General features: G+C 33.8%; 1 pseudogene; it reads left to right on the plus strand.

Annotated features, from left to right (window-relative positions):
• The first annotated feature begins 816 nt into the window (after positions 1-816).
• The window catches only part of LOC110212463 (large ribosomal subunit protein P2 pseudogene), a 50,818-nt pseudogene continuing 39,319 nt past the window's right edge, over positions 817-12,315 (plus strand).

Genomic DNA, 12,315 nt, shown 5'->3' on the forward strand with positions numbered 1-12,315 from the left:
TTTGTGCTCACAGACTTCCTACAAGAGAAGATCTTTATGAAACCAATTTACTTTTTATAGTACCAAACAGAAATGAATATTTTGAAATCTTTGTTGAAGAATATGATAGACTTAAAACTACGATTTACCTCAAAGAAAGGGGCAAAATATTTTTCAAGGAATTCATATTATGAGGCCTGGATAAACAAAATCTAATTTTGAAAGGGCATATGCTTATTTTAATCATGTGTGACTGTGATCTTAGCTTCATCAAAACAAATAAACAAACAAACAAAAACCTGTAATTTGATTTGTAATTTAGTTTAATGAAAAGATTAGTCTATGCATAGAGATGAACCCTATTAGGAGTCTAGCTTTTTATCAAAATTGATTCACTTTCTGCCAAAGTTTTATGATTTCTTGAGTTATGGGGATACGGGAGGTAAAGTAATCATAGACATTTAGAACTGGAAGAAATCTCAGATGACTTCTAGTTCAATGTACACTTAAATTAAAATTCCCTTCACACTATGCTCAGTAAGTGGTCAGTCAGCATTTATTGTAAGATCTCTATTAAGTGAACACCCACTGCCTGCTGAAGAAGGCCATATGACCTTTTTAAAATTGATTTTATTTAGCAAATTCAGTTACAAATTTTCTTTCTCCTCCCTCTATCCTACCATTGAGAGGTCAAGAAACAAAAACTCTGTACGAATATGTATACTTGTACAAAACAAATACTTGTCTTTTAAAAAGGTAATAGGCTTCTAAAATTATAATTATAATCCATAAAATGCTTCTAAAAATAAAATATGCTTCTATTTGTACTCTGAGTCCATGAACTCTCTTTCAGGAGGTAAATGGCATATTACATCATGGGTACCTTGGAAATCTGGTTAGTCATTGTGTTGATCAGAGTTTCTAAGTCTTTCAAAGTTGATTGTCTTTACAATATTGTTGTCATTGCATAAATTGCCTTCCTGGTTCTACTCACTTTACTTTGAAACAAATCTTCCCAGGTTTCTCTGAAACCATACCCTTTATCATTTCTTACCACACAACAGCATTCCATCATATTTATGTATCGTAACTCATTCAGTTATTCCCAGATTTATAAGCAGCACCTCAGTTTCCAGTTCTTTGCAACCAAGAAAAGCTACTTTAAATATTTTGTATATATGGATCTTTCTCTTATTTTCTTTGGACTTCCTTTTCTTTTCTTTTCTTTCTTTGATGTCTTTGGAGTGCAGATGTTATGATCTCATGAATGTACCAATTGTGGCAGGAAGGAGACTCTGTGAATTGTGAAGGAAGAAAACTCTGACAGTGAAGTCACTGATATTTTTTTTTTTTTGGAGGGGAGAGAAGTATTAATAGTACAAGTTATTGATGGGGTGGTGGTAGAATTGCTGATAATACAAATTCCTGGAGGAGTTCTGATAATTCTCCCGTCACTAACTCAGATGAAGGGGTCACAAAGGCAATTGTTATGTGTTTATTATTGATTGGAATCACTACAAAAATCACAGAAGAGGGCAGAATGGCAACAACCATATAAAAGATCAAGCACATAAGAGTTATAAATATTCTGAGTCTACTTGTTAATAAAACTTAAGGAAGATTACATTAATAAATTTCTGATGTACTAACATATTTCAGGGAGAAATGGATCTCCCTGCAATGCTTCTAATGGGACTACACCACCTCAGCATGATAAAGCTCTGGGAACAATCAGTGTACCAGGTAAAGATATCCCCCAAAATGATTTAAGGCAATGAGTTCACCTGATCCTCCCTCTTTCTAGAGTATAACATGACCATATAAAAACAAGACTTACCACCTATTTTTCAAGATCTCTCTAAAGAAGCTATAGACAGGAGAGAAGTTGGCCACACATTAGTTATCTTATAGATATAGTATATTCTCTGAATTACTCTTCCAATCCATACCAGCACTGAAAGAAGAGGTCCCCAGAGAAGTAGATAGTACTACACTGGAGGTTTGGGGTGGGGGGAAAAAGCTTATTTTCTTAACAGTGCATTAACTATAGTTCATGAGCCACCACTAGAAGTATGGCTCATATCTTTAGCAAAATCATCCATTAATATGGCATAGCAAAAAACAGTAATTAAAAAGCACCACAAGAACTTGGTACAATCTCCCAACAACTATACAGAGTCCATGGGGAAAAGAATCATAATAAGATAGGCAACACAGGTGGGCAAAGCAATTCAGAATTCTGAAATCATAGAATCTTGGTATCCTTACTTTCTTCAGAGGTAGTTCATGAAGTTTTCTATGAACAATACCTTTGGTGGTTAGTCAGTTATGGCACAGTTCAATGGGGATGACTGCTATGAGGAAATAATGTTTCCCCTGGACAGACTGGCGAGCTGGACTTATTCCTTAGCCATCCAAGCTTGCAATCGAGATGTTATCCTTGATTCTTCATTCTAACACCTCCAATAACCAATCTGCTGCCTTTGCCTGTATCTTTTATCTTCTTAACATTTCTTGAATAACCACTCTGGTTCTGGGGCTCATCATATAATCCCCAGACTATAGCAATAGATTGCTGGTTGGTCTGCTTGTCACAAGTTCCTCCCCACTCCAGTCCTCCACTCAGCTGTCAAAGTGATCTTCCTAAAGCATAGGTGTGACCAAAGCACCTCTCTTTCCCCATCACACACACACACACACACACACACACACACACACACAGAGTAAGCTCCAGTGATTCCCTATCATATCAGGATCAAATATAAAATACTTTATTTGCAATTTAAAGTACACACACCCCTTTACAATCTTCTTACATCTAACATTCCCCTACACATGAATTTTTCAATCCAGTAACAGTGTCCTCCTTCCTGTTCCTCACACAATACACACAATGTCGTGAGTCCAGGCATTTTAACTAGCTGTTTCCCATGCATGGAATGCTCTCCCTCCTCACCTCCTGGCTTTTCTGGCTTCTTCCACATCCCAACTAAAATCTCATTTTTTGTGGGAAATCTTTCGTAATCCTTCTTAATTGTAATGCCTTCCTTCTATCAATTATTTCCCATCTGTCCTGTACATAGCATGTTTGTACATACTTGTTTAGATGTATATTTTATTTTTAGACTATAAGCTCCCTGTCAGCAGAATCTGTGTTTTTTAAACCTTTCTTCATCTCCCTAGCACTTAGTAGAATGCCTGGAACACAGTAGGTGCTTAACAAATGTTTATTTGGTGACTGACTGTATGACTGACATCTCAGCCAATCAGATCAATCTGCTTCTGAGGTGGGTCAAGCAGGTTCTTGTTTACTGAGTTGACCCTTCACTGTGCTTGGCACTATTGACCTAGATCACATAGCTCACTTAGCTGCCATGCTCTTCTCAGGGCACAATATCTCTTTTGCATGGACTGATTTGTCAGTGTTCACTCTTCTATAAGCAGCTTCAGTCTTTTCTACCTTCAACTATTAGCTTGACTGGGTATCATGGATTCTCTTTAATTGGAATATAACAGTGCTCTTTTCATTCAGGAAGGAATCCATACCTAGGATAAGCAGAAGCCTCCCTTCTTTGATTTTGAGCTGAAGCTCTGAGGACACATTCTCTTCAGACAATGTGTGGAAGTGGCCATGCCTTTCCTGTTTTGCAGCTCTTCCAATTTCAGAGCAAGCTCCCACAAAAAAATGGACTCTAGCTTTGGTTTAATCTGGAAAGTTACATCTCCCAATACAGAATAGCCAGGGACAAATGTATGAATGCTGTCTGCACTCTAAAGACACTGTCTCTATCAGCATTTCTACATATTGTTGAGTGCATCAATGTTCCACCTTTCTAGAGTCTGTAGAGCTTTCTTCCAGTTTTTAACAGCTTCCCATTTATATTTTAATGACTGTCTTTCCCCAACTTTCCCTTCCAATTCAAGTTTTGTTAGAATGCAAATGAAACGTATCACCTCCTTACCCAGAAACAGTAATACAAATTGTATACCATTAGACTTAGGCTACTTTTGTCTAGACCACATGAACTTGATCCCATCTGGCCACAAGTCACAGCTTCAAAAACTTTGCAGATATCCAACTGATTGTCAATAACTGCATTTACTTGATAGAAGAGGATGATTTGCTCTGATGGGATTTTTTCCCCTTCCTTCTTACATTTCTGAACAATTTGAAAAAAATTTCAATAAATTTTAAAGTTTCTATGGTGTTTCTAATTTGTTCATCATAATTTTAAGATGCTCCTCCGAAATAAAATGTGGAATACAATCAACGAGTTTGTAGAATTCAGATATCCCCATATTACCAAAGCATTAATGTATTTAGGATTCTCCTTCTGTGTTTTTTGTTGATCATAAATTTTTGCTATAACATTTCATAAAATATATCAGGAAATTAATTTTCCCTCACAACTCTTTTTTTATAATATGAGTTTCTCATAGTTGAAATATTTGTGATGATATACATAACTAGAAGGTTAAAGCCATTCCGATTTAGATGAGAAGGGGTGTCATCAAACCATTAAGGCAATTTTGCCTTTTGGAAAAATTTAAAAAAAACGTAACATGGAAAATAACATTTGTTCAGCGTGATTATTAATTTCTAATGCTTGCTTCCTGTCTTCCTCCCAACCCCAAGATAATGGAAACATTCACAGCAAAGGCATTAAAAACAGCAATACCTATTAGTACACTTTCATTTCTCATAATGTAAATGTCATCTATGAAAATCATAAAGCTCAAGAGAAAACTGCATTCTTATCTAACTTCCTGCTTCTATGATATCACTTTCCACTACTGTGCCACAGAAATGAAAATGAAAATTATGGGAATTTTTTAGATGGTGACTATCAAGATTATATGATCAATATCCGCATAACAAATTTGATGCGTTTCTTTGATAGAAAGGGAAGTCTGTTTTAAAAGCTATCATTTTGACCATTTAAAGATTGGTTAATATAGTACAAAGCAAACAGAAGAAAATAATGGAGTGAGATAGCAAAAGTGAGAACAGTGATCTAAGTTGCAGAGAAATGAAGAAAATCTCTTTTTGGAGAGATGGGTCATACTGAGACAAGGAAAATTTCTAGTAAGACATTGAAATGCATTTCCAAGAGAAAATGCACAGCTGCCTTCTATATTTTAAAGGTAGACTGATGACTTTCCAAAATGATTTATTTGTGATTCCTAAATTGAAACTAATTGTGCTCTTAATTAAGATTTCCTTCACACTTAGGATTTTGTAATTGGGAGTTACCTTTTAAGAATCACATTTATGACTTACTTTCTTTATGTATTATCGGTTCTTTCTATATAATATTCCAACAACAATCAATCCTTTTGAAAAATAATACAAAAGTACAAATGGATTTCTTTAGATCTTTATGATGTGATCATTGTCAGACATTGCCAAGGAAATAATAAGGGAAGGCGAAGGAATAGAATATACATTTATGTAATATGCCAGGCCCTATAGCCCTTTATTATCTCATTTGATCCTCACCACAACCCTGAGAGGTAGGTTCTATTACTATCCCCATTTCACAGCAGAGGAAACTGCGGCAACAGACAGACTCTGACTTGCCCAGAGTCACACAACTAGTAAATATTTTAGGTGAGGTCTCTGATTTGAACTCAAGTCTTCTTTACTCTGGTCTCAGTTCTATCTACTATGCTACAAAGCTGACACTACATATATCTTTTTAAACTCTATTTTATCACAACGGAAAAATAACTTAACCTTTCAGGGACTTATTTTACTCATATAAAATGAAAGGATTGATTGGATGAATTTATTTTTAAAGTCTCCCTTAGGTTGTAAATTTGTTGACTATGATTCTACTGGTCCCAACTGTTAAATGAAGATACACATAATAGAATGGAGTAGATCTATGACAAATAACACACAGATGTCTATTTTTGCAGTTTGGGGTGAAGATATTGTAGAGTATGCATTTTATAATACTTTTTGTTTTATCAATTTACTTATTTCTACTAATGCCAGGAAATTCCACTCTTTTGGAGGCACTAGTGTGTGTGTGTGTGTGTGTGTGTGTGAGAGAAAGAGATTTCAAGTCATATTTGTTACAATGAAAGCTGGAAATCTTCAGTAGGCAGTGATGCATGTTTAGGGGCACACAACAACCAAAACAAACAGAAAAAAGAAAAAGTTATTGATCTTTGTCAGATAACATAAGATGATGTCCTTGGGAACTGCTATTCAAATACTGAAATAGCATAATGTTGTTTACTTACCAAGCCAGCTAAAGGTGTATTATATATAAAAGGTACTGAAAACTAAAAACAATTTAAGATTATCCAAGATGTTTACATGCAAGATCAAATTTGAAATCTAAGTATGTACTCTATTCAATAGAATATTGTAAAGCACACTAATTTTAATGGTTAGCTCAATGAAATTGAAAACATTAAACCAAAAAAGGTGCACTGCAATAATAATTAAATTTGTAACTATACATTTATAAGTATAGTTATGAAGACTGCTACTTCAAGGGAAAAATAATCAGTTTGAGGTACGGAATTCACATAGGAAATTTAGCTAACAAGTGACATTTAAGATTTATGATTCTTTTAGTGTATACAATATGGCACACAAATTTAAAACACGTATTGGGTGTTATGTTCCCCTAAGGGTAAGAGTCTAACAAATTTCTTATAATACAATTTTATCTCTATAACTTATGCATATGTTTCTCCATCAATAAAATCTTTAAATAGTGTTGCAAATATACCAAGTACATGTGTATTTCACTGCCTTTGAACACGAAAAAGATCAAAAACCTTGTATACCAAAGTAATTATTTAAATTTCTCCATGAATCCTTCTCTTTGTTATCTTATTTTAGTAGTCCTTTTAATGACAAATCACTTTCTTTTCATTCTGTAATTTGCTACCCGTATGTCCTAAGGGTCTCATAAGGAATGTGTATCAAGAAAGCATAGAAAGACTAGTAGATAGAAATGTTTTTAGGACTGGATGGGACCTTAGAGACAGCTTAGATCAGCTTCTCCTCCTTACAGACTGAGGAAATTGAGGAGTAAAGAAACTTAATGACTTGACCAAGTAACTATGGAAAACAGTTGAAAGCATGAATCCCAGACATGAAAAGATACTGAGAAGGTGGATATTTAAGCAACTGGAGAAAGTGGAATTCAACTGATGTCGGGGGTGGGGAGAAATTATAATTATTATAATATGTGTTGTTTGGATATAAGGAGTTAGGACAGTACTTAGGACTTATTTCCTCACTTTATATATTTAGGAAGATACTGGCAAGTGGAACAAACATAAAAGAGGGTATCCAGAATGGTAAGGGACAGTCATGCCATCTAAGGATCAACTTGAAGGTAGTACAGTTGTTTAGCAAGGAATGGTGCATACTTGAAAGTAGGAATAATGGTTTTCTTCAAGTATTTATAGGACTGCTATGTAGACTAATAATAATAAAAAAAAACTTTTCTTCTTGAGTCTAGAAGACAAAACCAAGTAAAATTTGAAAGTTGCAGGTGGACACATTTTACCCTCCTAACAATCTATTGTTTAAAAAAATGTAATTGGGAGCTTTGAGGAGTCATAGATTTTCTCTCATTAGTGGTCCTCAGAGAGGAGTTGGATGGCTAGTTTTTAGATACATTATAGAAAAGATACCTTTTCTGGTTCTAGTTAGACTAGATGACCTCTCTAAGATCTCCCAACTTAGATTCAGTGAGTCAGGATGGTAATTGGGCCCAGAGAGAGTAAGAGACTTGCTCCAGGTCATGGAGATCAAAGAGATCAGTTAGGATTCAAATCCAGGTACATTGACTATAAATATACCTCAGTTCCCTTTTTAGCAAGACAGAGCAGATAAGAATGTATTGAGCACATAATAATGGTTGTCAAAGAAAAAAATTTTAAAATAGGGGAAAATATTGGGTGCTTTCACTAATAGTATCCAGTGACTCAAAGTTTCTTCCCCCTTAGCAAGAGGAATAACTGCCAGCTATTATCAGTCTGACAGCAGGCATATTATAGTCAGAAAAAGAATTTAATCAATTTACCATGTTCTGTCTTTTTTTTTCTAATTGTAGTCCTCCTCCACTGGAATTATTAAAGATCTCCAAATGCCCTGAGAATCCAAGGACTTCAATACATAAAAGAAGGAAAATTTAATTTTTGGCTTCTTTTGTAAGTATTATTGATGAGGAAAATGTGGTTTCTGTGAGATTGCATTATTTTACAAATCTTCCAGTTAGCATTTAAAAAGAGAATCAAATATTTAAATATATCTTTACTAGAAAACTACTTCATGCTATTTAAAATATGATATTCTTGGAGATATAAATGATCTGGACATACTGATGAGGAAAAATTCTTAAATCAGACTGAGCTAGAAATATGAATTAGAGGGGGGGGAAAGTCTTTTCCTCTAATATCACCCTAAGCACACAGGCATTCTTACACTGTTTGCTAGAGTTATTTTCAAGGAATAATACAAATCTAATTTAGATTTTTTATCATTTGAAATGGTTTGTCCTGTTTCTGTTAATGTCAAAATAGGATTCACAATTGAGTATAACGTTGCTTTTGAAAATATGTCAATTAGGAAACTCAGACTTCCTGGGTCAGGAGACAGTGTAGTATACAGGCAATAATCATCAATGGGGAGTCAGGAGATTTGGAATCTAGTGACAGCTGTATCATGGTTAGCTATATAACTTTAGAAAAATGCATCACTTGCAAGGATCCCAATTTCAATTGAAAGATTACTTGTCTTAGAGTCAGAGAAACCATGTTCAGATACTGGGCTTGCTACTTGCTACCTATTTGACCTTGAAGCAAGTGATTTAATCCCTCTATTTCCTGCTCTATAAAATGAAGGCTCTGAGATAGAAGATGCCTAAGGGCCATCTAGCTCTGAATGTGGAATTCCACAATGTCCTTTAAAATTAAGAGGGTTGTATTAGATGGAAGGTTCTTTTTTTTTTTTGTCATGGATTCTTAAGTACCCTGGTGCAATCTATGGATCTCTTTTCAGAATAACATTTTTAAATAAATAAAATAAAATTTGCAAATTATAGAGGAAACCAAGTATGCTGAAGTATTGATAACTACATAGGTGTGTGTGTGTGTGTTTAAATTCACAGATATTTAAGCTAAGAACCCAAGGATTAGATAATCACTAAAGTCATTTGCAAACTCTGTAATCTGCCAGAGTGTTGAGTGTTGTGACCTTTTATGTCCCCAACATTAACATTCTGAAAAGAGCAGAGTCAAGAAGATATGGAGCTGGAAAGACATCTAAATTGTACTAAGGGCTCTAGAAATGCACTGGGTTTTATCTTCCTGCTTGCAGTAAATTCTGGTTTTCTAGTTATTTTCTGACATGTTACTCATGTCTTGATCTATGTATGGCTGATGTTTAAATTATAATATAATGTTTACAATATATAAAAGAATAATATGAATTGAGGCATAATTGTTTTGCCTTTGACATGGGTGTGTGTGTGTGTGTGTGTGTGTGTGTGTGTGTGTGTGTTTTATAATGAAGGTGTGGCTTTAAAGCTGAAAAGTTAAAGGTAAAATGTAACAGTTTGTCACAATTATGTTTCATATTGGCAGGTGTTCTGAACTTTCTCTTTGATAACTAGACATATAAATTTCAGTTCTTAAAGCTTTCCAGCCAATTTAAGGCCTCATTTATTTTGCTGACAGCAAGATGTATATGCTGCCTGGCATACTGGATGTCTAGGGCCAAACTCGGCACTTTGTTGCTTGCTTGTCTCATAGGAAGTAAATAGTAGCAATTTTTCAGCATAGGCATACTAGCACAAGGTGTTTAGCAAATAAATGAGCATAAGATGACCTGTGGTGTCCTGAAATTACTAAAATTCATGAATAATAAAATGATCTATAGATTGTTAGCAGAGGGCTACAGCAAAGGCTAATTTGCAGCCAGTGAAGCTTTGCAGGATAATTTATAACTTTTGAAAATTTAATGACTTCATCAGTTTTTACCTATTTTTTACCAATATAATCTTCTGAATTCCACTTTCAGCCAAGATTGTCTCCTCCGATAAAATCCTACTCAAATGCATGTTTGAATTATTAATATTTATCTTACTTTACCTTTCTCCCCATCTTTTTTTGTGCATACCTATGCAAACAACAATAATTAATGAATTATTTCTTTTTTTAAAAAAAATAGACCTTTGTTTAGGAAAAAATACAATCAGCATGAACCTACTTATTCTACAGATAATAGAATAGTGATCATGACTCTGCCACTTACTAGAAGTGTGGTCTGGTCAATTAATACAATTTCTCTGGGCCTCAGTTTCTTTATTTGTAAAGAAAGAGAGATGGGATTACATGACTAAGGTCCCTTCTAGCTCAAAATCTATGATCCTATGAGTGTATGGCCTTATGACATTTGCTTTTTCAGAATGTCAGTTTTCTAAATTTGCTCATAACTTTAAAATTGTGATAAATTGCTTTAAAGTTTTTGAAGAAAAGTTATCCCCATAAAACTAAGTCAAAGATATAAAATAAACCTAGACAATATAGTTTATAGTAAAAAATAATACAAACCTTTTTTATTTTTCCTTTTGATTTAGGTCTGTCTATTTATGAAGAGTAGGTGTGGCATAGTTGAGCACTAAACTTGAGGTTCACAAGATTTGGGTTCAGATCCTGTCTCTCTTTAGCTCTGAGGACAGTAGTTAAGTCTTTATGCTACCTAAGCTTAAATTTTCTACCAAAGCCTTAATTTCCTCATCAGTAAAGTCAATAATTTCTGTAGTATCTATCACACAGAGTTATTGCAATGTTTAAATGAGGTAATATGCTTTGTAAACTTTAAAGCCTTATATAAATGTCAGGCATTATTATTATAATTATATATTATATTGTAATTATAATAATCATAATGTATTATAATTATTATTATAATGTTATAGTATGTTTTTAGAAGCTATCATGAAATTAAAATAATTTTCTTAAAAATCAGGATTAATTGTTTTATTCACCTGTTTTATAGCCATACATTTGCCAAATTATATTATTTGAATCTCAGACTTCATTTGGTTTACTTCTATGAGATAGGGATAGACAATGAACCTGTGATTTCCTTCCTATAGTGAAATCCTGAATAAGGAATTTCTTTCCATCAAGGTGAGTCAGCACTTTCTCTATAATTGATAGACTCCAATAGTTGACTGGTCCTTCTAAGGTTAAATGTCCTGCCCAGGGTCACATAGCCAATATATATTGGAAGTGGGACTTGCAAACAGGTTTTTCTTACTCCAAGTCTCTACACACTGTTATTCTGATACTCTATGATATTCCTACTTCACCCATGTGCCCACCACAAATTTCTTTTTTATGAAATCTAAAGTCAAAATTCAGTCTATTCAAAATCAGGCTGTGGTACATTTTTAGTGGTGGCAGATATTCAATCTCTGAGAATGGATAGATTTTTTCAGAGTCAAATATGAAACGTTAAGTGGCTAGACAAATTGAGAAATGCAATTTGGGTTTAAAAAAAGCATCAAATAATCAGGTATTACAACTAGGTAATACAATATGGAATTAAAAATAACATAATGAAACTGATTTCTTTCATCAACTGTCTGTGATACTAAGGAATTTCTGGGACAATATTGAATTACTTAACTATTGTAAGAAGTAGCTATTCTCATTTGGGGTGAGGGGAAAGGAGCTGGGCTGTCACTGATTTGACCATATGGTTTTCTTGTATTTTTAAATTTAATTTAAAAATATTTTCATGTTTTATATTTTCACTTCATATGTTTATTTCCTCCATAAACAAAAAAAGTTTGGTATTTTATTCTAAAAACACCATCAAATAAGTTACTTTGTAATTCAAACATATAAATATCTATTTCCTGATGAATTATATTAGCAAGAGTACATTTGAGTCCAGTTTTGTGTTTTATCATTCTAAGATTTTCCTTTTTCTAAACTTTGTTGTCCATTTCCCCACTGTGTGCTTCAATTACCTTAGTTACTTTAATTTGTGACAAAAATAAAATAAAAATAAAACAAACTTATGTACCTTTCAATATGATTCACTATCATTTTCCTCTGCATTTCAAAATTTAACATTAAGCAATGATATTTTTGGGGGAAGGTGAGGCAATTGGGGTTAAATGACTTGTCCAGGGCCACACATCTAGTAAGTTTCAAGTGTTCAAGCTGGATTTAAACTCAGGTCCTCCTGACTCCGAGGCCAGAGCTCTATTTCACCAAGTAAGCAATGATATTTTAAAGAAATTTTTCTATTCCAAATAAATTTCTGATTCCTTTCAGTGGCTTTTT

The sequence above is a fragment of the Phascolarctos cinereus genome, unplaced genomic scaffold (genome assembly GCF_003287225.1).
Source record: "Phascolarctos cinereus isolate Bilbo 61053 unplaced genomic scaffold, phaCin_HiC Scaffold_7;HRSCAF=346, whole genome shotgun sequence".
Taxonomy (NCBI): domain Eukaryota; kingdom Metazoa; phylum Chordata; class Mammalia; order Diprotodontia; family Phascolarctidae; genus Phascolarctos; species Phascolarctos cinereus.